Below are 12,500 nucleotides of genomic sequence, written 5' to 3' on the forward strand. Positions count from 1 at the left end.
ATATATATATATATATATGTGTGTGTGTGTGTGTGTGTGTTTATGTGTTTGTATGTATGTATGTATGAATACATATACAAGATGTATGTAATATGTATTAGTATGCAGCCAACGAATCTGATACATATACATGCATTATCATTAATAGGACATATGTATTATGTATCTTATACTCTAAAGTATGTACATTAAGTAAGTCTTTTCTCTTAAGTAAAAAGACTAAGGTCTTAAACATCATAAGTGAGCCACTACTGTAGTAAGTCACTACCATTACTTATATGAGAGAGAGAGAGAGAGAGAGAGAGAGAGAGAGAGAGAGAGAGAGAGAGAGAGAGAGAGAGAGAGAGAGAGAGAGAGAGAGGGGCGGGGGGAGAAAGTAAGTTTATAAAGTAAATACATAAGTAGCATGAAAAGTAAAAAAAAATATATGTATATATATATATATAAGAAACTGAGTTTAAAATAATGAGGAAAAAGATGGATGGAAGTGGAAGGGTCGAAGAACGTAAAAGAAAAGGAATAACAAGAACGTAAGAACGTAAGTAAGAACGTAAGAACGTATGCTAAAGAGACTCAGGAAAATGAAACACTGTACACCTTTTTTTTTTTTGGTTTGGGAAAGAAACATTCTCACCTGTAAATTGTCCTGTTTACCGGATGGTGACTACCGAGAAAACAAGAATCATGCGCTTCATGTAAGGAAGAAGAATCATTGCAACAATAGATTTTTTTTTTTTTTTGGTGGGGGAAAAAAATTTTCGGTGGGGAATTTTTTTTAGGGGAAATTTTTTTTTCTAGGGGGGGGGGGGAATTTGGGGATTTTTTTTCTGGGGGGGGGGTTTGGGGGGAAATTTTTTTGGGGGTGAGGGAAATTTTTGGGGGAGGAAATTCTCTTAGAGGGGAAAATTTCTCTTCGGTGGGGTATTTTTTGAACGGGAAAATTTTTTAAGGGGCAATTTTTTTTTTCATGGAAAAAATTCTTTGAGGGGAAATTTTTTTTCATGGGGAAAATATTTTCTGCTTGGGAATTTTTTTTTTTTTGGGGGGGGGGGGAATTTACTTGGGAGGATTTTTTTTTTTTTTTGGAGTGGGGAAAATTTTGTTGATGGGGGAACTTTTTCGGTGGGGGTATACTTTTTTAGGGGTATAATTTTTTATGGGGTATATACTTTTTGGGGGGATATACTTTTTTGGTTGGGGATATACTTTTTTGGTTGGGGATTATATACTTTTTTGGTGGGAGGATTAATTTTTAAATCTTCATTTTTGGGGAGAAAAAGTGGAGGGTGGGGGAAAACATTCACTAAGATTCTTATCTATCCGAATTAAATTTTTATAGACTATACCTCTACAGTTGGGAATTTAAAAAAAAATCATAATATACTTTTAAAACGATGATTTTTTTTATTTATTCTTTATAAAGGCTTTACCTCTACAACGGGTATTTTTATATATTTTTAAATATATATAGATTCTTTACGAGACTTTAAATGAAACTTCACAAATTGAAATTTTTTTCCTATTTAGATTAATTTAGGCATAATTTTCCTAATTAAAAAAGCATAACTTATTTATATTTTTAAATTTTTAACTCATCTGTACTTTAGGCAAAGAAGATTTTCAGATATATTAATAAAAAACGCTATGACATTCTAAGACCTTGACCTACAAATTTCCATTAAATTTACTCTCCAGTCAGATCAAATAATATCTTCTGTTACTATTTAAATAGCACAAGATAGCTCTAGATAAAAAGAAATAATAGATTATTCTCATAGAAGACACACCTAGGAAACTCGTCTAAGATTCTAGAGAGTGGTGAACCCATATGGGTTGGAAATAAGGAAGTGAGTGTTGAGAAAACTTTGCTCTATCTAAGTACTGGAAAAGCAGTGAGTGAGTCAAGACAAAAAAAAAATCTACTACTCTTATTAATACAGAGAGAAATTAGCGGTAGCTAACAGACGAAGCGAAGGATTTCGTGTGTATGGCAGACAGTTCAGTTCGTTTCATCCAAAGCGTAAGATTTAACTGCCTCTTTTTGGTTTATACTGTTGGTGAGAAAAAGGTGCAACACAGGACAGAGAGAGTCTACGGTGCAAGAATAACAAAATAACAAGCAACAGGTTTTGTGACGAGAACTATTTTCTGGACGTCAAAAGGGACACACACATACACACACACACATACAAGTTAGACAATGCCACGGGGTCTTCTGTAGTTATAAGTCTTCTCTAGATTGTCATCATCACAATCATCATCTTCAAGACATTACAAAATGGGGGAGGAGATTGTGCACTAAGTCATATAACTCTCAACTGTTTAAATTGGGGAGGTTTGGGTCGGGTGTAGGGGAGGTGGTGGGGAAGAGTGTGGGGAATATACTAAGGATAACTAGATTGTAGGATCGGTTTGGCCTTTGTAGACTTGTGAGGAAAAATTTGCTAGCTTTTCTGGCGGGAAAATGTTGCAAATTCAAATTTGTTACGGCGCAAAATTTCCGTTGCGGTGAATTGCATCTAAAACCAATAACAATTTATTTCAAAATATTACAAATTCAAATTTGTTCCGGCGCGAAATTTCTACTGTGGTGAAATTTTGTTTAAAACTAATAACAATTTATTTCAAAATATAAAAAATTCAAATTTGGTTCGGCGCGAATTTTTCACTGCGGTGAAATTTTGTGTCTAAATCTAATAACAATTTATTTCAAACATACACAAAATAACTCAACACCAACCATCATTTCTTCTTACCTGGTACCCGGTGTTATTAAATTGACACTGAGTATAAAATGGTTTTTACATTAAGATTAATTCAATAGGAATTAGCTAATAGATGGTATGATAGTTGAGATTGTGGGTCTGGGTGATTAGAATTGATCACTGAGAGACAAGTGTACTGCCTTCGATGTAGAAGGAAGGAGAAATGGCTTTTGGAATGGTTAATGTTGGTAGATAATGCATTGTTGATTGCTGATGGTAAGGAAAAAATGCAGGAGCTAGTGAAAGACTTGAGGAGATAGTTGAGAGTGCAGCTAAGTAAAAGTAAAGTTATAAGGGTAAACCATCACCATGAGGTGGAGCAATGTTGGGAAAAGAATGTAATTGATGAAGGTTGATGACTTAAGAGAATAAGTATGTCAGAGGACAACTTCGGTGGTTTGGACACGTCAAGAGAATGGAAGGAGAACGATATCCAAGGAAGTTCTTGGAATGGAGGCCCCAAGGCAGAAGACCAGTTGGTAGGTGAATTAAGAGAATAAGCAGGTCAGAGAACAACGTTGATGGTTTGGACACGTCAAAAGAATGGAAGAAGAACGATATCCAAGGAAGTTCTTGGAATGAAGACCCCAAGCAGAAGACCAGTTGCTAGGTGAATTGAGAGAATAAGCAAGTCAGAGAACAACTTCAGTGGTTTGGACACGTCAAGAGAATGGAAGAACGATATCCAAGGAAGTTCTTGGAATGAAGACCCCAAGACAAAAGACCAGTTGGTAGGCTGAAGATGAGGTGTATGGAAAATATTGAGAAAGGAGTTAAGAGTGGTGTAAATTTACAAGTGATTGAAGAAGAGAAGCTGTATGAAAATCGTCTGGAGTGTAGACAGTTTCTGTAGGGGGGCCACTGACCGGCTTGAAAAGCCTACTTGCTGTGAGAAAGAGGATAAATAGAGGAAGGATAGTTTAAGAGTGAGTGCAAAAGAGTTGGAAGGATATTCTGGTTTATATGAAGAGATTGTTGAACCAATTATCCTTTATAGACGTGAAGTGTTTATGTTAGAGTTTCGAGAAGAAGTTGGGACATTTGAGATGAATTGTTTGTTTATTATATAGTGAATGAGAAGGATTGGAAGAGTAAGGAATTGTGGTTTATGGCAGAAAGAGGCTGAATGGTTAATGTATAGTTGTACCCAGCCACACCCTTAATGCACGGCGAGTTCCTGAGTTTAGCCCCGCCCACTACCCCTGCTATCTCCTCCAACACTATCTGTTTAGTTACTCACCGCGAAGTAGGGTGTGAGTGGGTGAATCTCTTAGGTGTGAGGTGTACCAGCAACTCCTGTGTCCAAATGTATGTAAGCGGCTACAAGTGTTTTTTTTTTTATCATTTCCTTAGTAAATGTTGAAGTGTAGAGCATAATCTTTTGGTGAAAAGGTATAATTTGTAGTTATTAAAGATAAGGAAGGTAGAGAAACCTAGCTGCTGATTCTCATCTTAATTTGTTGGACAGAAACGTACGGTCTATTAAATTCTTTATTCCTGATCTAGATATTAATCTCTGGCACGGTCGTTCAATTAGTTCATTATGCATGTTACATAAGATTTTTCATAACTCTGACCATTCTTTACATTCAGATCTCCCTGGACAATTCTATCCTGTTCGTAATACTAGGCAGGCAGTTAATTCTAATAGTCAGGCCTTCTCCATCATGAGGATCAATACTACATAGTATTCTAGAAGTTTTATTCCAGCTGTGACCAAGTTATGGAATGATCTTCCTAATCAGGTAGTTGAATTAGTAGAACTTCAAAAGTTCAGAGTTGGAGCAAATGTTTTTATGTTGACCAGGCTGACATGAGTCTTTTTATAGTTTATATTTGACATATCTGTTTTTGACGTTGTTAATAGTTTGTATGGGACATGTCTGTTTTGACGTTGTTACTGTTTTTAGAATGATTTATTGTTAATTTATTATCATCATTTATTTATTTCCTTATTTCCTTTCCTCACTGGGCTATTTTTCCCTATTGGAGCCCCTGGGTTTATAGCATCTTGCTTTTCCAACTAGTGTGGTAGCTTGGGTAGTAATAATAATAATAGTAATTATAATAATAATAATAATAATAATAATAATAACTGCTGGCTAGTACAGTGGTAACGTGCTCGCCTATGTGACGTGCAGAGAGAGGCTGCGAGTCAAAAGGGAGGATGAAAGCAACTGAGTAACTTTATTACAGAACACCAGCTTATATATACATCAAGTCCGGGCAAGAAGGACATAAAATATAACAGGCCATTGCCTGTTCAACCAATAACAGGTTATGTTAACAGTTAACGGTAAGAAACAGACAAGTTGATTCAGGTCGTTATCAGTGGGAGGAGAGAGCGAAGATACAAAGGATAATATATACAAAAAAGAGAAATGTTGTTACTATGTACGATCGTGTGACACACGGTTGGTACACCTAGGATTCACATGGTAGCAGATCGATCTCACCCCGGGACCGTGAGTTTAAACCTTTTACTGGGGAGGCCACTGATGTTGCTTGGCACCACAGCAGGGAGTTGGGCTTGCCTGGCCGACGTTCTGGTGAGCATTTATTCTGATGAAACTGAAACCAGAAACCTCTAAAGAGGTATTGACAAAGAGTTGCCATGATAAGCAAGGGATAGAGGGGACAGTACAGAGTGTGTAGTCGTGTTCAGTACATTGCCTTTTGGATTACCTCATAAAATTATTATTTTTAGATGTTTTCAATGCAGAAGGTCATTCTCGCTTCTGCAGTTGAAGTACTAAGGGCTTGGAATGCTGAAACCCGTATTATAATGGTTGAAAGGCCACTTATGAATGTCAGAGGCAAGGGAGAAAGCAGGACAGTGCCCTAGAGACTGACCATATATACACATGATAAGCGCCCGATCTCCCTCTCCACCCAAGCTAGGACCAAGGAGGGCCAAGCAATCGCTGCTGATGATTGAAATTTGTGCGTCGTTACGTTCGAGGAGAAAAACATTTGATTTCCCCCATTATTGCCTCCGCCAACAAAGTTGGGAGGAGGTTATGTTTTCGCCCGTTTGTCCGTTTATGAACAATTTACTGGCCACAATTTTACTCATAGAATAGTGAAACTTTCAGGGAATAAATTTTCATGTTGATACGTGGAAGTGATTCAATTTTCAAAGTCCTAGGTCAAAGGTCAAAGTCAAGGTCTAGCAAAACGTCGACAGAATTAACCCTAACCTTAACCCCAAGTTAGCACATGGTTGTCATACAGATTTCAAATACGTCTATGGTCTTATTAACTCTGGGAAAAGCAAACTGCTTTCGAGAAATAATCTGCCGTGGTGGAGGTCTGCACTCTCCCAGTGCTCTTCTAATTATTCGAAGTAAACGTTTAGCATTAAGAAAAAAACTTTACTTTTCCAGTTCTTCAAAATAAACGTAAAAACCCTAAAACACAGAGTAAAACTAAAGGGCCACTCAGTAGAGCGCAGACCTCCGCCGCGGCAGCTTGTTTCTCGAAATTCGCTCGACCTTAACATTGACCTTTGACCTTAACATGTTTTAATTGGCGTTGATTTTCACACACTCAAATATGAACCAAGTTTAAAGTCTCTGTAATAACGATGTCCAAACTTATGGCTGATTACGTGAATTGGACATTTTGCCTGACCGTGACCTTGACCTTTGACCTAGACTTTCCAAAATTTAATCATTTCCAGCATTTTACATGACAGTTAATTCATGCAAGTTTCATTACGACTAAAATTGCGGCCAGGAAGCTGTTCACAATCAAACAAGCAAATAACGACTAAAATTGTGGCCTGGAAACTGTTCACAAACATACACACATACAAACAAGTAAATAAAGACTAAAATCGTGGCCAGGAAGCTGTTCATAAACAAACACACACAAACAAGCAAATAACGACTAAAATTGTGGCCAGGAAACTTCATAAACAAACACACACAAACAAGCAAATAACGACTAAAATTGTGGCCAGGAAACTTCATAAACAAACACACACAAACAAGCAAATAACGACTAAAATTGTGGCCAGGAAACTTCATAAACAAACACACTTACAAACAAGCAAATAACGACTAAAATTGTTATCAGGAAACTATTCACAAACAAACAAACAATTACAAACACACAAACAGGGGTGAAAACATAACTTCCTTTCAACTTTGTTGGCGGAGGTAAAAAACGTTCATTCCATCCTCTTCCCTTGGGAGAGAAACGTTAGAACACCAACCCCCCCCCCCCCATTCAAGCAAAACGTTCCTGACCACATCATTAACACTGATATTCATCTGATTAAAAGTGAACCAAGGACTCTGAAGGACTGAGTAGGACTCTACGCTGGTAAATAGACCATCTAGGGACAGCGTGAGGCTTTGAAGGATGCCTTTGGGAAACTGGCAGGACGTGAGGTGTTGCCTAAATAGGAGTCTATAACTCGCCTTGGGATCCAGGCATCCTTACAGGATGGTTTTGCATGTTTTTTTTTAATAAGAACAACAATAATAATAATCCTAATTATATATTTAGGATGTTTAAGTTTTAAAGGTCGCTCATGAATAGCAGAGGCAAGGGACAGTGACATTGCCCTATCAAGCAGGACAATGCCCTAGAGACTGACCATATATTAAATGATCGGCGCCCAAGCCTCCTCTCCACCCAAGCTAGGACCAGGGAGGGCTAGGCAGTGGCTGCTGATGACTCAGCAGGTACCCCTATAGGCTCCCCTTACCCACAATCCTTATCTCACAAGGATGGTAAGGTTGCAGACACTAATGGCACTAACGAGTCTGAGCGGGACTCGAACCCCCGCCTGGCAAACACCAGGCAGAGACGTGGTTAAGAGATATTATTATTATTATTATTATTAATATTATTTTTATTATTATTATTATTATAGTTGTTGCAGTTGTATTAATATTTGTTGTTATTGTTGATGCTATTATTATTATTATTATTATTATTATTATTATTATTATAATTATCATTATTATTATTATAGTTGTAGTTGTATTAATATTTGTTTTTGTTATTGTTGATGCTATTATTATTATTATTATTATTATTGTTGTTGTTGTTGTTGTAGTTGCATTAATATTTGTTATTATTATTATTATTATTATTATTATTATTATTATTATTATTATTATTATTTTTATCCTCTAAGCTACAACCCTAGTTGCAAAAGCAGGCTGCTATAAGCCCAAGGGATCTAACAGGAAAAAAAAATAACCCAGTGAGGAAAGGAAATAAGTAAACTACATGAAAAGTAATGAATGATTAATATAAAATGTCTTACGATCAGTAGCAACATTGAAATCTGTCATATATAAACTATGAAGATACTTTTGTTAACGTAAAAAAAAAATTCACTGAGTTTGAATTTCTGAAGCTCGACTGATCCTAGTGCCCGATTAGGAAGATCATTCCCAAATCTGACCCTTGGGCTTATAGCATCCTGCTTTTCCAACTAGGGTTGTGGCTTAGCTAATAATAATAATAATAATAATAATAATAATAATAATAATAATAATAATATTATTATTATTATTATTATTATTATCATTATTATTATTATTATTATTACTAGCCTAGCTACAACCCTAGTTGGAAAAGCAAGATGCTATAAGCCCAAGGGCTCCAATAGGGAAAATAGCCCAGTGAGGAAAGGAAATAAAATAAATAAATGATGAGACCAAATTAACAATAAATCATTCTAAAAACAGTAAAAACGTCAAAATAGATGTCATATATAAACTATAAAAAGACTCGTGTAATAATAATAATAATAATAATAATAATAATAATAATAATAATAATATCGACCAACCTACCTTATATTGACTAATCTAGCTTAACTTAACACATAAAATGACATATATTATGGCTCCATAAACATACCAATGTTAGATACAGTTCCACCCAGTGGAATTAAACCGAGGGACAATACCATTTAGTATTGTATTCTCAAATTTCTGTCCGCGACATTTTTATTCACATTTTCCACATTTATATTTTCCAAACAGTTTCATGTACAAATGGTTATTAGACATTGAGTTTATGCTTCATTGAATAATGTATTTATTACCAGTTTGCGGTTGCATAATGTGAATAAAACAATGCGATTGTATAATGTGAATAAAACAGTATGCGATTGTATAATGTGAATAGAGCAGTATGCGATTGTATAATGTGAATAAAACTGTATGCGTTTGTATAATGTGAATAAAACAGTATTCGATTGTATAATGTGAATAGAGCAGTATGCGATTGTATAATGTGAATAAAACTGTATGCGTTTGTATAATGTGAATAAAACAGTATGCGATTGTATAATGTGAATAAAACAGCATGCGATTGTATAATGTGAATAAAACTGTATGCGATTGTATAATGTGAATAGAGCAGTATGCATTTGTATAATGTGAATAAAACTGTATGCGATTGTATAATGTGAATAAAACTGTATGCGATTGTATAATGTGAATAAAACAGTATGAGATTGTATAATGTGAATAAAACAGCATGCGATTGTATAATGTGAATAAAACTGTATGCGATTGTATAATGTGAATAGAGCAGTATGCGTTTGTATAATGTGAATAAAACTGTATGCGATTGTATAATGTGAATAAAACTGTATGCGTTTGTATAATGTGAATAAAACAGTATGCGATTGTATAATGTGAATAAAACAGCATGCGATTGTATAATGTGAATAAAACTGTATGCGATTGTATAATGTGAATAGAGCAGTATGCGTTTGTATAATGTGAATAAAACTGTATGCGATTGTATAATGTGAATAAAACTGTATGCGATTGTATAATGTGAATAAAACAGTATGAGATTGTATAATGTGAATAAAACAGTATGAGATTGTATAATGTGAATAAAACTGTATGCGATTGTATAATGTGAATAGAGCAGTATGCGATTGTATAATGTGAATAAAACTATATGCGATTGTATAATGTGAATAAAACTGTATGCGTTTGTATAATGTGAATAAAACAGCATGCGATTGTATAATGTGAATAAAACTGTATGCGATTGTATAATGTGAATAAAACAGTATGAGATTGTATAATGTGAATAAAACTGTATGCGATTGTATAATGTGAATAAAACTGTATGCGTTTGTATAATGTGAATAAAACTGTATGCGATTGTATAATGTGAATAAAACTGTATGCGATTGTATAATGTGAATAAAACAGTATGAGATTGTATAATGTGAATGAAACTGTATGCGTTTGTATAATGTGAATAAAACTGTATGCGTTTGTATAATGTGAATAAAACTGTATGCGATTGTATAATGTGAATAAAACAGTATGAGATTGTATAATGTGAATAAAACTGTATGCAATTGTATAATGTGAATAAAACTGTATGCGATTGTATAATGTGAATAGAGCAGTATGTGATTGTATAATGTGAATAAAACTGTATGCGATTGTATAATGTGAATAAAACAGTATGAGATTGTATAATGTGAATAAAACTGTATGCAATTGTATAATGTGAATAAAACTGTATGCGATTGTATAATGTGAATAGAGCAGTATGCGTTTGTATAATGTGAATAAAACTGTATGCGATTGTATAATGTGAATAAAACTGTATGCGATTGTATAATGTGAATAAAACAGTATGAGATTGTATAATGTGAATAAAACTGTATGCAATTGTATAATGTGATTAAAACAGTATGCGATTGTATAATGTGAATAAAACTGTATGCGTTTGTATAATGTGAATAAAACTGTATGCGATTGTATAATGTGAATAGAGCAGTATGCGATTGTATAATGTGAATAAAACTATGCGTTTGTATAATGTGAATAAAACTGTATGCGATTGTATAATGTGAATAAAACTGTATGCGATTGTATGATGTGATTAAAACAGTATGCGATTGTATAATGTGAATAAAACTGTATGCGATTGTATAATGTGAATAAAACTGTATGCGATTGTATAATGTGAATAAAACAGTATGCGATTGTATAATGTGAATAAAACGGTATGTGATTATATGATGTGAATAAAACAGTATTCGATTGTATAATGTGAATAAAACTGTATGCGATTGTATGATGTGATTAAAACAGTATGCGATTGTATAATGTGAATAAAACTGTATGCGATTGTATAATGTGAATAAAACAGTATGCGATTGTATAATGTGAATAAAACAGAATGTGATTGTATAATGTGAATAAAACAGAATGTGATTGTTTAATGTGAATAAAACAGAATGAGATCGCATAATGTGAATAGAGCAGTAATGTGAAAAATATATGTATACAACTTTCCTGAGAAATGGTTTAGCGGAAACCTGAGTGATTAATATATTTCTATATGATGAGCGGACGAGCATACGCCGGATATTAAGGTCACGCGCGCACACGCGCGTCTCAAAATCATACGCTTCGTGTCTTCTAAATCAAAAAAGTTCAATTGAATAAATGAAAAATTATTGGATAAGATTTCGCTCCAGATTCACGAGTGGGATACGTCATGGCCAAAACTCAACATGGAATTGAAATAAAAGGGTTAGGGGGATGGGGGATCCTGTGGGAGGGAAAGAGGGGGGGGGGATCCTGCAGGAGGGAAAGAGGGAGTTTGGGGGGTCCTAGTTAGTTTTCTGGGGGCTGGGGAGGGGGGTATGTGTGGGAAAATCATCGGTGAGGCGCCACCGCCACCCACAGTTCTGAAAGCATTGAGCCAATCACCTTGCCAGGTGGGTGGAGCTTAGCAAGTCACGTGATCTCTCTAAACCAATCAATAGCGCCGAGAGATGTTGAAGAAGGATAAGTTTTTTTGGGGGCCTTTTTTTTTATTTTGTTTTTTTTTTAGTTAAAGGCTTCTACTTGAATATATAGTGGGGCTGCTTTTGGACAGGCTAACAACTAAAGTGAAGTAACAGGTAACAAAAAAACTAATAAGGTGGAAACTAAGTGGATCAATCTAAAACTTTGCCCTGCCACTGAGCTCTCTCTCTCTCTCTCTCTAGCTCTCTATTTCTCTCTTTATATTATTCTCTATCTCTGTTTTATTCAATCCCTCTTACTCTTTCCCTTTCAAAAAAATGCTACTTGCTGCAATAAGATCTCAAATATGTCTCCAAAAGCTTAAACGACTTCAGAAGTCAATCCATTTAATGACTTCGGAGAAAGATTGAAATTAAATTGATAAAATTCCAACATTTTTTCCCTAAATCATTAATTTTCTAGAATGAATATCTAGTCTCTCAATATCTCTCACTGTTAAGCTGTTATCTCTCATTTTTATTTTTTTTAATGGAGTGAATCCTTATCCGAAGTTTACCTCCGAAAACTACCTCCGAAGACTCGCGTGGAATCCCTTTAGCTCCGAGGCCAATTACGGATCCTCTCCGCGGCGAAGTTAATTGACCTCCCGGACCATCTGGTTTTTGCTGACCTCAGCAATACGAGGTCATTGTGGAGAGCCAGGTCATGTCTGAAGTATGGAGGGAATTCTTCTCCTGACTGAGTGAATTCAATCGCAAATATAGTTGAATTTATTGAATTATTTTTTGGAAGTTTAGAATTTGTTATTTTCATTAAAGATTCTTAGAAAATCAATTAGTTTTATATAATGATTCTTTAGCATTGATTAAATTAAGAAGAATCATATAGTTGATTGCCTGATTCTTCATTTTAATGAAAAAATTCTTGAAAATTATTGTTTTTGGGCATCAGAAAAGAATAGTTGAATGAA

The 12,500-nt window shown here is 34.8% G+C and overlaps 1 protein-coding gene across 2 annotated transcripts in view; it reads right to left on the reverse strand.

Moving 5' to 3' along the window:
- LOC137636425 (lachesin-like) overlaps positions 1-12,500 on the reverse strand; it is a 33,168-nt gene that overhangs the window by 18,626 nt on the left and 2,042 nt on the right. The window contains exon 2 of one of the 2 annotated variants that reach the window (XM_068368845.1): positions 635-664. The exons of the other annotated variant lie outside the window; for it this stretch is intronic. The gene's annotated coding sequence lies outside the window, so the exon portion shown is untranslated. The remainder of the gene's footprint in view (positions 1-634; positions 665-12,500) is intronic. 2 annotated transcript variants of the gene reach the window in all.

Source organism: Palaemon carinicauda, unplaced genomic scaffold (genome assembly GCF_036898095.1).
Source record: "Palaemon carinicauda isolate YSFRI2023 unplaced genomic scaffold, ASM3689809v2 scaffold297, whole genome shotgun sequence".
NCBI lineage: Eukaryota > Metazoa > Arthropoda > Malacostraca > Decapoda > Palaemonidae > Palaemon > Palaemon carinicauda.